The sequence below is a fragment of the Lissotriton vulgaris genome, chromosome 9, assembly GCF_964263255.1.
Source record: "Lissotriton vulgaris chromosome 9, aLisVul1.2, whole genome shotgun sequence".
Taxonomy (NCBI): Eukaryota; Metazoa; Chordata; class Amphibia; order Caudata; family Salamandridae; genus Lissotriton; species Lissotriton vulgaris.
Genome location: NC_141697.1, coordinates 353,009,619 through 353,025,872, shown reverse-complemented (window position 1 = coordinate 353,025,872; position 16,254 = coordinate 353,009,619). Strand labels below are relative to the sequence as shown.

The 16,254-nt window shown below is 46.4% G+C and overlaps 1 protein-coding gene across 1 annotated transcript in view; it reads right to left on the bottom strand.

Moving 5' to 3' along the window:
* The window catches only part of OTUB2 (OTU deubiquitinase, ubiquitin aldehyde binding 2), a 201,000-nt gene that overhangs the window by 116,792 nt on the left and 67,954 nt on the right, over nt 1-16,254 (bottom strand). The gene's annotated exons all lie outside the window — the stretch shown is intronic.

The window sequence follows — 16,254 nt, the reverse complement described above, 5'->3', positions numbered from 1 at the left end:
TTCATCCGAGAGAGGAGCTGTTTCTTCTGGAGGTGTTGGCACTCTTCGGGTGTGTGAGGCATGTATCCAGTTTGGCAGACCTCCACACTTCACTGCGGTATTCGTTACAAGTATGACTTGAAACGGTCCTCGCCAACGCACGTCTAAGCAGTTCTTCCTGACATGCTTCTTCACCAGGACCCAGTCTCCTGGACTCAGGTCATGGCACAAGTCTTGTACTGATGGAACCTCTGCAGCCTGGACCTGGAGGGACACAGAATTAACGGCATCAGATAGTCCCTTGCAGTAGTCCAAGATCAAATCGTCTGTGATGTTCACTAGCGCTGCAGTCGGAACCGATGGCAATCTCATAGCTCTCCCCATTAGCACTTCATGTGGAGAGAGGCCTGTTCTTCTATCAGGTGTGCTACGTATGCTCATAAGAACTACTGGAAGTGCGTCTGGCCAACTCAGGGATGTCGATGAACAAACTTTAGCCAGTCTGGACTTGATAGTACTGTTAATTTGCTCTACGATCCCTGAAGCTTCTGGTCGATAGCTGCAGTGTAACTTCTGATCGATATTCAAAGCTGAACACAGCATCTTCACCACTTCGCTATTAAAATGAGTTCCTCTGTCCGATTCCAAAGAGGATGAAACCCCAAATCTCGGTATCAACTCTCTAAGCAACAATTTTGCTACTGTAAGTGTATCGCACCTACGTGTAGGGTAAGCCTCAACCCATCTAGAAAATATGCAGACAATCACTAAAACGTATCTGAGTCTGTTGCATGGAGGCATTTCTATGAAGTCAATCTGCATCCTATTGAAAGGCCCCCCAGACCTTCCTATGTGACTCAAGGTAACTGGTGTTCTCTTTCCCACATTTAGTTGCTGACAGATCGTACATCGCTGACACACTGCTTCTGCCGCTACTCTAAACTTAGGATTAAACCACGTTTGTCTGAATACTCTCACCATAGCATCTCTTCCTATGTGTGCTGATCCATGCAATTTCCTTGCCATTGGACTAACAAGCTCATTTGGTAATACTGCCCTTCCGTCGGCAGAAACCCAGAAATTCATCTCACTTTTTTCACACCCTGCTGTTTCCCAGCTCTTTTTCTCATCATTTGGTGCATTTTCCTGTACAGCTCTCAATTCATCCCACGTATCCACCGTGTCTAACAACATGGTCAATTCAGTTCTCTCCTGGACTCCCCCCACTTTTGCATCAGTGTGAGAATATCCCTGCTCTGCGCAGTAACGCGCTACTTCATCTGCGTATTTGTTTCCTAGTGATACAAAGTCCGTATTTTTTATATGTGCTACACATTTGACCACAGCTATGGCCATAGGTTTTTGCAAAGCCTCTAACAGTAGTTTCACGAATTCTCCATTCCTAATAGGAGAACCCGAGGAGGTCATATAACCTCTTTGAGACCATAACTGCCCGTAATCATGAACTACCCCGAAACCATACTGGCTATCGGTGTATATGGTGACTCGAAGTCTTTCGCCTGCTAAGCAAGCGCGAGTCAAGGCAACAATTTCAGCTACCTGTGCGGAGTGTACTCCTTCCAGGCAAGCGGCTTCTATAACTCTGGTAATCGTGCATCCTGCATAAGCTGCTCTCAGCTGACCGACATCGTTTCTTACGCATGAACCATCAACGAAGAAAATTTCGTCTGGGTCTGTCAATGGCTCATCTACGATATCAGGTCTCGGTTTGGTACATAGTTCAGTCACATCGAGGCAGTCATGATCTGTACAATTTTCATCTTCCACTTCATTCGGAAGTGGCATCAAAGTTGCAGGATTCAAGACAGAGCATCTCTTTAGGGTCACATTCTCGGCAGCCAGTATGACTTGCTCGTAGCGTGTGAGCCTGCTATTCGTCAGATGCTGAGTCTTAGTCCTGGTCATTAACAGTTCTACAGAATGTGGTACATACACTTCTAACTGATGTCCCATAACTACGCTTTCAGATCGTTCAATGCTGACACCCGTTGCAGCTACGGATTTGAGACATCCGGGCAACGCTGCGGCTACTGGATCTAATGTAGCCGAAAAGTACGCCACTGGCCTGCGCGCATCTCCGTGGACCTGTGCTAATACCGCTAAAGCGCATCCCTCTCTCTCGCAGCAGTAAAGCAAAAAAGGTTTAGTGTAATCTGGCATTCCTAAAGCCGGGGCACGACATAAGTCCTCCCTCAGCTGCAAAAACGCCATCAAACAATCTTTGTCCCATGGTACCGGATCACTTACTCCTTTGTGCGTCAGTTGTAATAACGGTTTAGCCTTCAGTGAAAAGTTTGCTATCCACTGTCGACAATAACCGACCATGCCTAGAAACATCCTGACTTCTCTTTGTGTCGTAGGCGCGTTCATTTTCATAATCGCCTCTATTCTGTCTGGAGACACCTTCCGCTTTCCCTTTTCAATCCTGTGGCCCAAGTATTGCACTTCAGTTTTACAATACTGCAACTTACTTGGAGACACCTTGTGTCCGTTCTCGGCCAAGTGATTTAACAAGGTGATGGTGTCTTCTCTGCAAGCTTCCTCAGTTTCTGACGCAACTAGGAGGTCGTCTATGTACTGGACCAGAACTAAATTCTTGGGCAGTACTAGACTCTCAAGATTTCGTTTCAATAACTGGTTAAAGATCGATGGGCTTTCTGTATACCCCTGAGGGATACGACACCATGTTAAGACGCGATCTTCCAGCTTGAAAGCGAAAAGATACTGGCTCTCTTCATCTAACGGTATCGAAAAGAAAGCCTGGCACAAATCTATCACGGTAAACCATTCAGCTTGGAACGGTATCTGGAATAATATCACTGATGGATTCGGTACCACTGGACAACATGAGACAACAATGTTATTAATCTTTCGAAGATCCTGCACTATCCTGTACTTTCCACTAGGTTTCTGCAAACCCATGATCGGGGAGTTACATGGACTACCCACGATCTCCTTCAGTATTCCCTGTTTAATCATGGATTCGATCACAGGCTTTATTCCTGCAATCGTCTCTGGCGTTAGCTTATACTGTGGTGTTCTTGGATACTCAGCATGGGGTCTTACCAAGATTTTTACCGGTTCCACTCCTTTGATCAATCCTATTTCTTCCCCGGTAAAATCCCATACCTCAGCTGAGACTTTCTCTCTCAAATCTTGCGGAAGTTCCTCCACTGTTAAGGTAGGATATAGTTCCACACACTCCCTTGAGTTCACGACTTTAAAATCAGCGTCCTCATCATTGGTCTGCACCTCTACTCCCTCAGGTGTGCAATGTATCGTGCAATTCAGTTTGCACAGCAAATCTCTCCCTAATAAGCACACAGGACTAGAGTCGCAGATCACAAACTGATGTTCGTCACTGTAATTCCCTATTCTTACTGACACTAGTTCAGTCAGAGGATTCGTCATCCTCTTGTTTGCAACTCCTACCACCTGTACCGTTTCTCCTGATATTGGCAGACCCGGGACTACCGCAGATCTTAACGTGGATCGAGTGGCCCCCGTATCCACCAAAAAGGTTGTAGGACATCCCGCTATTTCAGCCTCTACGTATGGTCCTCTCTGATCTACCTCCAAGGCGGCTCCTAGAGTACAATCTTCCTCCCTACTCGCCCGCTGCCCTGTAAGAGGATCGACGTAGTAACATTCCTCTCCTCCTACAAACAATGGCATCTGTCTGTAGGTTTTCCCTCCGTTTGAGATGCGAGGTGGTTGAGGAAACGGGGCTCGAGGAGTCTGAGTCCCCCCTTTGACAAACTTGCCCTTCGGGACTGTGGCTCCCTTAACCACGTTGTTCTGAACCTTTTCCTCCTCCTGCTCTAATTCCCCTGACTCAACATTGTAAGGACACTCGCGTCGCCAGTGTCCCACCTCGTTACACTGATGGCATCTCGTCGTCTTTTTCAGTGTCGCGATATCCATTCTCGGTCTCGGTCTTTCTTCCTCGTCTCTGCTCTGATTATTCTGTTTCTTTGCCTGCGTTCCTGTTCCCTGCTGCCGCTGTTTATCCTTTCCAGCAGCTTGCATTTGGACTAGCATTAACTTTTCTTTAAGCTTCTTTGCCTTCGAGTCTATCTCGTCACTACAGTACCTTGCATACCTCAGAATTTCATCTAAAGGTTTGTTCTGCCAACAGATCAGATGCTGTTGGATCATTAGGCATATTTCTGGTCTTAATCCGAGGACAAACTTCGAAACAAACTGTCCTATGTCCTTGGGATCCATCACATCTAACCCGCTGTATTGCTTGAATGCTTTCAGCAATCTCTCGTAAAACTCATGCACTGTCTCTTTCGGCTCCTGAGTAGTTCGATCTATCTTTACCCAGTCTATGTCTTGCACCGGCACTTTCTCTTTTAGCCACGTTATTACTCTCTCGTATTTTTCCATGACTCTATCAGATGGACCATTCGTCCTGGCGTCTCTTGATGGCTCACAAGTGGGCCATTCAACACTAAGCTTGCACGCCGTCCACAAGTCTCCGGGTACTACGATATCGAACAGTGTGTTCAAATCGATCCACAGTACCTTCGAGATCTTCACGAATCTCTCTACCTGCTTATACCACTCGACAGGATTATCCCTAAGCTTCGGGAAGGAATTGGTGAATGCCGCCAAATCCCCCCTACTCCAGGGCACATGAACGTAACTTCCATTCGCGATTTCTCGCAAAGGGAAGGCTTCCATTCGCATCAAGCCTGTGTCCTGGGAGCCCTCAAGTACACTCCGTCTAACAGAGCCCTTTCTGGACCATCTTTCCTCCCATCTATCTAGATCTCTCCATATTCTGATACTTACGATCAATTCCCTTATGTGTACTTTCAGCGCAATCGTTCTGCGATCATCCAAATCCTGATCCGTGCAAGTTAGCCTGTGGTTACTCTGTAAAGCCTTAGTTCGTGACAGGTCTACCATGTACCTGTTTGCCAAATTAGATAAGTTCTCGTGAACTGACCTTGCTCTTCGAGTAATATCCTTGGATAGGAACAGTATCTCATCTGGTGTATACGAGGCTAATCTCTCTAATGACACTGTACCGTCAATCAATTCATCCAAATCTGCCTTCAAACTCATTACATCAAGCCGTTTTGCTTTTATTTCTGCTTTCAGCATTTCAGTTCTATGTTCTTCTCTCATATCCCTCTCACCTCCACTATGCGCCCTACGCCTGAGCACAGGTGAGTTATGAGGAGTCTTCCTTCCATCTCTTCGTTCCCACCCTTCTAGATCCCAAGCCTTTCCATCTCCACGTGGGGTATGGTGGAATAATGCTCCGTCCCCCAACCCTATGTTCCGATTTTTAGGCTCGGTTTCTCCAGATGTGAGATAGGATCCACCGTTCTGTTCTAACCCATTATAACTTGCTTGTTGTCTGGTGTCGCTTAATAAAATGAAAGGCCCTCGCCGGTCTTCCGTGTTCCCGTGATCTCTTTCGTGATCACCGGATGCATGGCGAGACGTTTCGCAACTCCCTAAATTCTCATGACTCCTTCCACTATCCCCGGATGCATGTCGAGACGCTTCGCGACTCTCTATGTTTCCGTGACTCCAATGTCTCACATTCTCACCTGGGGCATGGTGTGTGCACCTAAAGGTATTCTGGTACTCCTGTGTCCTACGTTCCCCTTCACTGAAGGTGACGCGAGGCACTTCGCCACACCCTGCACTTCTGTCTTCGCACATTAGCCTATTGCTGTTACCAGTGGGATAAGTATCCCTTCTGCTCTCTTGGCTTCCTCTCTCCCACTCGGGGCTGCTTTCGCCAGCTCCACAATGAGAGAGAATCCTGTTATCCTGCTCTCTCCATTCGGATCCCGTTTCTAAACTTCTATTCCGAGCTTCTTCGGCCGCGTCCCATTCTCTCAGGTATTCCCTTAATTCCTTATGAGTTTTTGGTTTAGGAACCCTCAAATCCATCGGTCCTCTTCGACCTCCCTGTTCTACCATGGGACCCGTTGCGGAATCCAATGGGGTACTCCGACTTATTGGTGCTCGTATTTGCCTGTGGGGATTCATTGTGGCATTCCTATTCTCCTCTTCTGCTCTTTCACTGTCCCATCGTGCCTGTTCCTCCTGCTGGACCCCTTCTGGGTTATAGATTGACACAATAGGGCCTATGGTGACCGGAACCTGCAAGGCGTCCGGCATTTGGTATGACCTAGCGCATTGCGTCTCCGGCACCTTCTGGACCACAAATCTTCCCACTACTCTCTGTTCAGAACTGGTTTGGGGTATTTCCTCAGTCTTGTTAGCGTCCCACTCTGTTATCGGGATCGACTTATACTCCCCCCACCTAGCTCCGTCCGTTTGCGGTAATATAGGACTCGCAAGTTCCCCGCTGTATGGAGGTGGTCTGTCTGTCAATAGCCTCTCTATCAGATCCTCCTCCGACTCGCTTTCCTCATCTTCCTGTTCTAGAGGTTTCCTTTCTCCCGTAGCCTCTATCATGGTGAACAGTTTGTCCGCTTCTATCTTTTGTACTCTCCACTTCTTAGCTTCATCGTCCCATTTAGCATCCTGCACTGCCTTTACTGATCGTCTCACTCTTTCTTGTCGCCTCTTTACGCCCCTTTCGTGTGCTGTTCTAAACCACACACCAAGAGCTTCGAATTGTGTTGGCCTCGGTAGAGGTCTCATTGAAAGCATCGTCACCTTTAGTTGGTTCAACACTTCTAATTTAAACGTTCCAAATCTTCGAAACGCCAGTTCTTTTTGCCCTTCAGTTAGCCTGTGCCACTCGGAAATCCATAATATCGAGTGTAAGCCTACATTTACTGCCATATGATATGCTGGTGTGCCTTCTGGTGAAGCTTCTTCTCCGGCATATAAATTTCTCCTTTTCTTTTTAAAGATTTTTCCTAAACCCTTGAAACACTTCATTTTGATCACGTATGATATTTCTTACTTATTTGCGTCTTGATAACAACCACCAATCCCTGTACGACTCTCGCTAATCAGCCTATCCCAGCACAGTTCTATGCTAACCGACCAATCTCAGCGCGACTCTACGCTGACGTCACTTGTCTCTTCTTCAGCAGCTTCTCTCGTTTCTCGACTCGTCTCACGATTTCACATGCGTTTTCATTCATACATTGAAAAATGACTACTTCCGTCAAAGCGATCACTTTTCTCTGACTGTACGGCCACAGTCTAACTGTAATTGCTACCTCAACTGGCACAGCGTCTTTCCTCTTACGGTCGGACACTTGCCTTAACTGATAGGTTACTTACACGCAGTAAACGTACGACCAGCGTCCGCTACTCATTCACTCACACATACGCTCCCCCTATCATCGGTCTGTCGGGAAATCAATGGTACCTCATGACCCCCTTTCAATGGTAGACAAATTACTCTGGGTGTTCGATACACCCGAACCACTTAAGTCCTCTGGACATAAGATTTCATCCGGTTGCGCGCGCTCACAACCTTCCCCCAATCACACTACAGGCTTTCAACTCCGCTTGACATTACAACACAGGAACAACATGAAACACCGCAATCTTACAACGCATGACCCTTATACTCACTCTCGACCGACTCTGCTGCTTTTCTCTCGACGCACCGTCAGCACCGTCTTCGGCTGCAATTCTTCTTCTGGTCGACGATGACTAGGGACCTTGGGGTAAACTAACCTGGCCTAGGTCGTCTTCCTCAAGAAGATAACCATCATTTCTCTGCTACCAACTGCGGGGAATGAGATTTTGATATCAATTTATGATTATGATAAATTTAATAAAGAATCCCATTCATCTGTTTTGGACCGCTTGTATCTGTCATTGAGGAAAGGACCACCCCCGCATTGGTTAGACAAACCCCATTAACTGACGCCACTCTGAAGAACCACTTACAACTGATAAAGTTTAAAAGTTTTATATGAAGTAATTTTGAATGCAATACAATCCACTCAGGATAAAATCTCAAAGAATACAAGATACAAAATCAGCTACAATATCAGAATCTCGATGCTTCGATGTGAAGTGGTTCCTTCTGCGTCATCTGCAGTAAGATAAAAATCATCAAGTTAATCTGTCCCTACTCTATGCTATGTGACAATCCTACTTCGCAAGTTCCTTCCCTAAAAAGGTGTCAGCAGTTTGACTTCCAAAGAAGTTCAAACTCTCTTTAGCCTCTAAAGGAAATCTTAAGTTTCAGAAGCAGTACCCTATCTGCCTACCCATCCGGTCTCTCTAAGGGTCCTCGGCCTACTGCTCCCTTGTGCTCTGATGTCTCAGCACATCTGCTCAAGGCATCTACCTTCGCCCTTGCTCTGAGCAATTCGTCTCGCTGTTCCTAATCTCCCAATTGCCAATTGCTACCTCCTCACATTGCTCTTCCCTGATTGCTCTCCCCTCCCCGGGGTGCTGTCCCTAAAATACACAATCACCGTGTGGGTGGAACGCCCCTTGACGCCCACCACGGACTTTCCCCGATGATGTCAACTTCCTGCTTCTTCCATTGGTCCACTCCTCGCGTCGTTCGTTAAGTTGACCTTTTTCTTCAGATGTCATCTCCATCATCTCATCGTCGACTTTTATTGTTTCTTTCAGATCATGTAACATATAAATTTAGACAAGGCCTTAACTCTATGTCTCTTAACTTGACCCTGCTAGGTCCTGTGAATGGTCTTGTCAAAACATAGTCTATATTCAAAGTGTCTCTCCTCACGTTCGAGCAATAAGCTCCGTCCGGCATTGTCACCTTAAATCTAACAAGTGCTAGACTTCCCGGCTCTCACGTCCACATCAAGCTATTTACGACTTTTACAAGTCCTCTAAATTACATTCATGTGACTATGCTCCTTCGAACTCTTGGTCAGTCAGGTTACAAACACAAATGACCTAAACTCTTCCAGCATTCCTACAAAAGCCCTCTACACAGTATAACCTTTGGCATACATTTATATATTCGTATTTTAGCAAAAAGCCTTAGTTATACTAAAACATTCTACATCAAATATAAGTAATACATAGAATACGACTGTATAGAATATAACTTATGCATTTTCCTTGGTTACATCTTTATGTGAGTTCTCTTATACATTTATCCACGTTTCTCCACGTTTACGTCTTTCCACGTTATATTTCTCACCGCTTCTCCAATTTAAAGTTACACATGTACATGAATTCTACTGTGCACGTTTCTACATTTTCTAAGCATCTCTACGTTACCCATCATATATACGGCCTTCTAAATCTAATACATTTTAACATGTAAATACATTTACATTTCCTATACCATGTTATCACATCCATTGGCCTTTATGCTATAGTCGCCAACTTTACATTACGATATGCGTTTCATTCCTACGTTTATAACATATACGTCTAGATATGGCTACTATATACTTTGCATTCAAATTGCGCTCTCTCACATCCTACACGTTGACATTGAGGGCAGTCTTGGAGTGTGGCTTCTACCATCTGGTCAAGGGATGGGAACCAGACTTGCTCTGCAATGCTTTCTTCCTTGCCACCACGCCTCGGTGTCCTTCATGTGCTAAATTGACAGTTCCTTGTCTCAGTTGTTGAGGGATGACGATTCTCCTGTCTCTCAGTAATAGCCCATTGGCGCTGATCGTGGGATAGTCTTTGACGTGTCTGAATGATATAAGGCCTTGCATGTTGACCGTGTTATCACAGGGCGAGCTCTCTAGATGCCTCCAAGAGTCCATGGGGATTCGATGCAAGATGTTTTGGAGTGTGGCATCCTTGGCCGTAGCTTCTATGATGGCATAGAGTGGGGCAGCAGGTGGTTGTGCTTGATTAATGACAAAATGGAGATATTCTTCTGCCAGCGAGCACCTTGTGTGCGTCGAGGCTTGCAGATGTCGCAGTATGTAATCTGCCCGGTTTTCCAACTTACCCGGTTTGTGAATGATGGTGTACGTGTAGTCTTGAAGGCTAATTCCACACTTTTTGACCCGTGGTGGCATCTTCGCACAGGGGTTTCCGAAGATTGTTATTAGAGCCTGATGATCAGTGATGAGCGTAAAGTGTTTCCCGTAGACAAGCAGATGGAAGTGCTCACACGCCCATACAACCGCCAGGCTATCCTTTACGGGCTGAGAGTATGCTTTCTCTGTGTCGGTGAGGCTGCAACTAGCGTATGCCACGATATGCTGTTGTTCTCCTTCATCATACTGGACTAAAATAGCCCCAAGTCTGACAGGGCTCGCATCTACTGTGATCTCCGTCTTTTCCGGGGGTTGAAGTATGCTAGGTTGATGGCGGAACTCACTGCTGTTTTGATTTGATTGAAGGCGTGCTCACACTTGGCTGGCCAGTGGAAACTTTGACCTTGTCTTGTGAGTTCTCGCAGAGGATAGCTAATGGTCGCATAGTCTTTAATCTAACATGCACAGTAGCTAGCCATGCCTAGGAAGGATTGTATGTCACTGACATCTCGGGCTGTGGCGTGTCCGCTAGCTCCAAGACTTTTTCAGGATCTGGTGTCATTCCATCTTTGGAGAAGATGTGACCATAGAATTTTAGAGTGGACTTGTGGAACTCGCATTTGTCTTGATTGAGTGTGAGATTTGCATTGAGGGGGGCATGACATACTCGATCCAGTGCTTTGTCGTGCTCCTTGCGAGTTTCATCAAATACCAGGATATCGTAGCTATAATTGAATGAGTTCAGGATATGCTGGATGACGCGCCGTACCGCCTCTTGAAAGATTTCCGCTGCAGAGGAAATTCTGAAATTGAGGCGCTTGCATCTGAAGAGTCCTTGATGTGTGGTGAAAGTGGTAATGTATTGAGACTTCTTGTGGAGCTCAAGTTGGTAGTACCCCTTGTTCAAGTCTAGTTTCGAGAAGAACTTGGCTCCATTTAGGCGAGTGATCATGTCGCTGATATGGGGACCTGGATGCCTCTCCCGCTCAATGGCTGTCTTTGGGGCTTGCATGTCCACACACAGGTGCACTTTGTTTTCTAGTCCTTGTTTGGGCACAACCACAACTGGTGATACCCAGGGAGTGGGTCCCATTGACCCCTCTATGATGTCAGCTCTGAGTAAGTTCTGTAGCTCTTTGTCCACTGCCTGTTGGAGGTGGAACAGTACTTTCCGGTGGTGCTGGGCCACAGGCGTCACTTGTTCATGATATGTAGTCGTACTTTGAAGTGAGCTAGTTTTCCTAGAGCAGAGAACAGTTTTGGGAACTTGCTGATGATATCAGGTGAGTCGTCAACTTTATATAGAATTTCCACTAGTTTCAGACATTAAGCTGTAGATAAGCTGAGGAGACAATCAGCTGCTTCGGGGCCTTCTATCACATGGATTTGCACATGAACTGTCCTGTCCTTGTAAGTCAGAGACCTGCGAAATTGACCCAGGCACGGCAGGGGTTCTTTGGACATCCATGTGTATACACGTACAGCACCCTGTTCTAGCTTGAGCTTTGAGGTCATCTTCTAGTACTCAGTCATGCATACGTAATTAAGTGATGCTCTGGTATCCAGAACGAACTCCGCTGGGTAATTTCCCATTTGAATGTGTAGCCGGGGATACTTCTTTAGTCAGTCTGGGTCTGCTACCATGCATACGTACTCGCCACTGTCTTGTGATGTGGGAGTAAGAGCTGACGATTCTCTTGAGGACGATCGTCGAGACCGATATGAACCTCACGACTGGGTGCTAGACCTCGACGAGCTCGTTGAGCAATCTCTTCTCTCTTGTACTGCCCTTGCATGGTGACGGGCCCGGTGATTCGCTTGCTCGACCCAGACTCTTCGCTGCGGGTTTGGCACATCGCTTTGAAATGGTTGTCTTTCCCCACCTGTGACGCTGTTGTCCGATGGCTGGGCATGGACCCGTGTGGGGGTAGTCCTGGCCACAGCGATAGCATTGTTGCACTTGTTTCCGGGAGTTCCGGTTCTTGTTTCCACTGCGGGGTGAATTTGTGAGTTGCAAGGGTTTTCGACAATCCGATTGACGTTTTGAATCTGCTCGAGACAGTATTCGGAAGGCTTGTTCGCATTTCTCTGTCTTACTAGTTTCCATCTTTTTTGCGTGTTCTCCTGCTTGGTCGTTTATTCGTGTGAGCTCCTAAATGTCATCAAGTGAGTAGTGCTTCTTCAGCAGCAGTGACTCCGACTTGCACCCTTCAATGATTCCTAACCGAAGTGCTAAGATTGTTGAATTCACAGTATCGGGCTAAACACTTGAGGCGTGAGATAAAATTACCCATTCATTCGTCTTTTTCTTGAGACACGAGATTGAAGGTGTAGCGCTCATAGTCCAGGTTTCGTTTGTGGAGCAATTTCCTGTTTAGTGCTTCCCTCACCTCTGCGTATGACGCAGAATTGGCCGGCGGTAGGATTTAATGATCTGTCTGACGTCCTTGCCCACTAAGTTCCGCAAAACAATGAGTTGCTGATCGGGGTTACTGACCTGCGAGCTCTTCATGAAGTCCTCAAAATCTCCTAGCCAGCTTTGCCACTTCGGGCCCATGCTGTTTCCGGAAGTCAGAAGCAGGGGTTTAGGGGGACACAGGAATGATACCCCCATCAGCACTGGTACTGGCTGTGTACCTTGCGCGGGACCGGGTCGTACATTTTGCGAAGAAACTGGTAGCGTGGGCATGATAATGTGCAACTGACTCCGCTCCCCCTTTCCTGTCTCGGCGGGCAGTGGGGCGTTTGATGGTGGAGAGGTGCAGTAGATCGCCGTGAGATCGCAGGCAATCTTTGGCTGAAACAGTGAAACTTTTCTTTTTTTTCTGACTTTAAGATGGCCGCCGGATTGGTGACTAGGCCTCTTGAGTGCTGTGACCTGACTTTAAAATGGCCACCGAACTAGTGACTAGGCCTCTTCAGTGTTGTGGCCTGACATTAAGATGGCCGCCGGGCACTATGGCTGCATGCTGCATTGGGCATTAAAGCTTAGCCCTGCTCGAGGTAGCATTTCCTTCTTCTGAGCGCAGGAGTATCTGTCAACGCTTGAGTGGCAGGCAATGTAGGGTGGGGCGGCGCTCAGCTTCCGCGTGACCCACAGCGCACATTCGCGTTGGCACACAATAAAGACCTGTTCACTGCAGGAACTGCAGCGCATCGTCGGTGTAGGCAAATTCGAGGTGGGTGTCTCGCATTCCACCCTCGTAGCCAGGTTTTGTGTCGGGCTGGAAAGAAAGACGCCGACACCAGTTACGCTTTAACACGTCTTTATTGCTTAATTCTGCAGCCCTATTTGCCAGTCCGTTCCCCTGCCCTTTTTCCTCCCCTTCCGGCTGTGCCTGACCCTGACGTAGCATACCAGGTCAGGCACAGCAACACTACAGTGAGCAATAGTTTTTCACCAGGGAGCGTTTTACCTCGAAACCAAAACTTTACATAACATCAATATTGAGTGAGTGGTCACACATAGCCATATGGTTGAACCTAACTTTTATTTGTAATAGGGGAAAGGGTTTATTATAAGGCATATTCTTACACCCAAAGGACTCTTGGTGCTACAGAGTGTCTGAGAATTGAAAAACAAAGGCTGCGTATAATACAAATGATGTATCCAGCCATGAATTTAAGACTTTCGTACACTTCACTCAGGTCATCAGTAATAGGGCCCCTTAGTTATGCCAAGAAACTCCACCCCAGGAATTACTAATACCAGGAGCATCAGTAAATCTGGGGATTGGAGTTACTGAGCATGACCAAGGGGCCTGTTAAAGTCCTGTTAGAAATTAGAAATTACTGGGGAAATCAATAATTTTGATCACAATTGCCGCGGTCTTTCCTAATTTTTCACCCAGTATTTCAATGGTAAAGCCCACATCCTTTTAGCAGGTTGTGCCCCTGGGTGAAATATTCCTGAAGTGCTAAATTAACACAAATCTTCTATTCTAATTAATCTGGTAACTGCAGATACTGAACAAACCAGGACTGCCAGTGTCCTTATAATGAGGATCTCTGTGGATTATGTTCAGAGACAGAAGAAATGTGTTCCAGGGTGCGGCAGCTGTAATGGAGAGGACTCTGCCACCCATACTAACACATTTCAATTTAGGAACGCAAAGAAGGAAGTGACCATAGCATCTCAGACATTATTTGTATTCTACACAGCCTTTGCTCTTAAGCTCTTAGACTTTGTAGCACCGAGATGCCTTTGGGTGTAGGAATATGCCTTATAATAACACCCACCCCATTACAAATACAGATTATATTCCTGATACAATTCAAGTGATTGGATCATTTTAGATGTGCAAACATTTGTGGACTAGGCACAATGCCCTGAACTTTATCTGCTTGAGAATCGGAAGCCTGTAAAAGTAAACTAATGTGAGCTTGTTGACACAGGCCAGGGAGGAGACTAGCATCTATGTTTAGCATGAGTTGAAGTCTATGTAATGAAGTTTTCGAAAGATAGAGATGCTATTCATTGCAATAATATAGTCATAAATACATTAAAGAGTTTGTCATCATAATGTTGTAAGTTGAAAAAGAAGGTGCAAGTTAACAGCACTGATCTTTGCACCCATGCTCAAACTCGACTTCACTTTAACCCCACAGTGTCTAAGAAAGAGAAGGAATTATATCTTGGTGCTGTGTATACTCTGTCGCACCTGCTATTTCATCCTACTTCCGATGAAAAGAGGAACCCTCTTTTTTTTTATTCCTCATAAGGTGATGTTAAATGCTTGTGACTAACTCGATCTTCTGACTTCAACTGCCAACTCACTTACCTGGCCTGTGCCAACAAGCTCAAATTACTTCGGCATTAGTTTACTTTCACTGGCTCCCTATTCTCATGCTGATAATGTTCAGGGCATGGTGCACAGTTCACAAATGCTTCACATCTAAAAATATACACCACAGAAAATCAGCAGGAGAGGCTCACCGTTAGTCAGATGTGTCTTAAAGGTGGTTATAAAAACAAGAAGGGATGGTACGGCCCAGATGGTGATGTGGAGGGAACTCGAATAAGGCGGTTGAAGAAGGTGGAGGAAGTGACAGTGAGATTGTGCACAGGAGGGTTTGGTAACAGGGATGCTCTTTGGCTGGCACGTGACAGGAGAGGACGAAGCGGTGACGAGAGAAGGTTTCTAACAGATATGGGAGGACCAAACTTAGGGGCATATTATCAAGACAGGCGATAAAGTTATCGCCGATTTAGCGGCAGAAAACTGTCGCTAAAACCGCGATGATGGGCTTGATAATATGCTCTATGGAATTCCAATTGAAGTCCATGTTAGATGTGAAGAACAGCAGTTTTCTGCCGCTAAAACAGTGATATTTTGATCGCCAGTCTTGATAATATGCCCCTTAAATACCAAGAAGTGGAATGGGTACTGAGCTCCATTTGTTACAGCCAGCAGCTGGTTTGATGTAAAAGGGAGGCAGATAACTTAATTTGAGTGAAGAGGGAAACTGATGGACTGCACAAGGAAAGAATAGCCATAGTTTGGGAAACCCAAATATAACCTGTAAAAAATTATTAATTGAGAGGGTGGAAGCCCAACTGTGGAAATTAGAAAAATTAATGTACATAAGCGGCGTTCATTTGCCTTTTTTCCATTCCCCTCCCTGTAGGCACCATGGCCTTTTGCCCGCTCGTTGGAATCCCCGGCTTCCCTCCTGCGCGACCCTGCTCTGAAAAGTAACCCTCCTGCTTGACCCATGCACCCCCCCCCCATTTTTCTCTCGAAGAAGCATCCTTCGTCTCAGCTGACATAACCCTCCCCAGCTGTATCTGACTGCCCCCGTTCTCACATGTACGGGTCATAAGACCTCTCTCTCCGTGCGACTCTGTCCCTGTGCGCACCCTGGCTCCCCCCTCCCCTCCTCCCTCACACGGGCAAGTCATAAACCTTCTTCTTCTGCAAAACCCTGTCCTTGGGAGTCACGGCCGCGCCTGACCAACACCTCCTTTCCTTTCATGAATAACCCCTCTGTTAGTAAACCCTCCCTCCGCGATTGACTGTTCACACATGTCTGAGGTCATCGCCTAAGCCAGGAGATACTGTTTACTGCCCCTTATTGTATGGAGTCACTCCTCTTCAAAGGACCCACTATTGATCCTGGCCTCCCCACCCCCTGGGCTACGAACAGGCGCACATATCCTAAAAATCGGTGGAACACTCAGCTGTGTGATTACCCCCTCCTCTTATCAGCAGGTCAAAGGTCTCTATTGTGGATATATGTGGGGTAGGATTGACACGAGGATTACGGGGATGTCTTTTCCTTGTTTCACAATGTCGTGATTGTAATAAGGAGTGTCTTGTAAGGTATAAAAGACGATGTCTCAGAACACTTGTTAGAG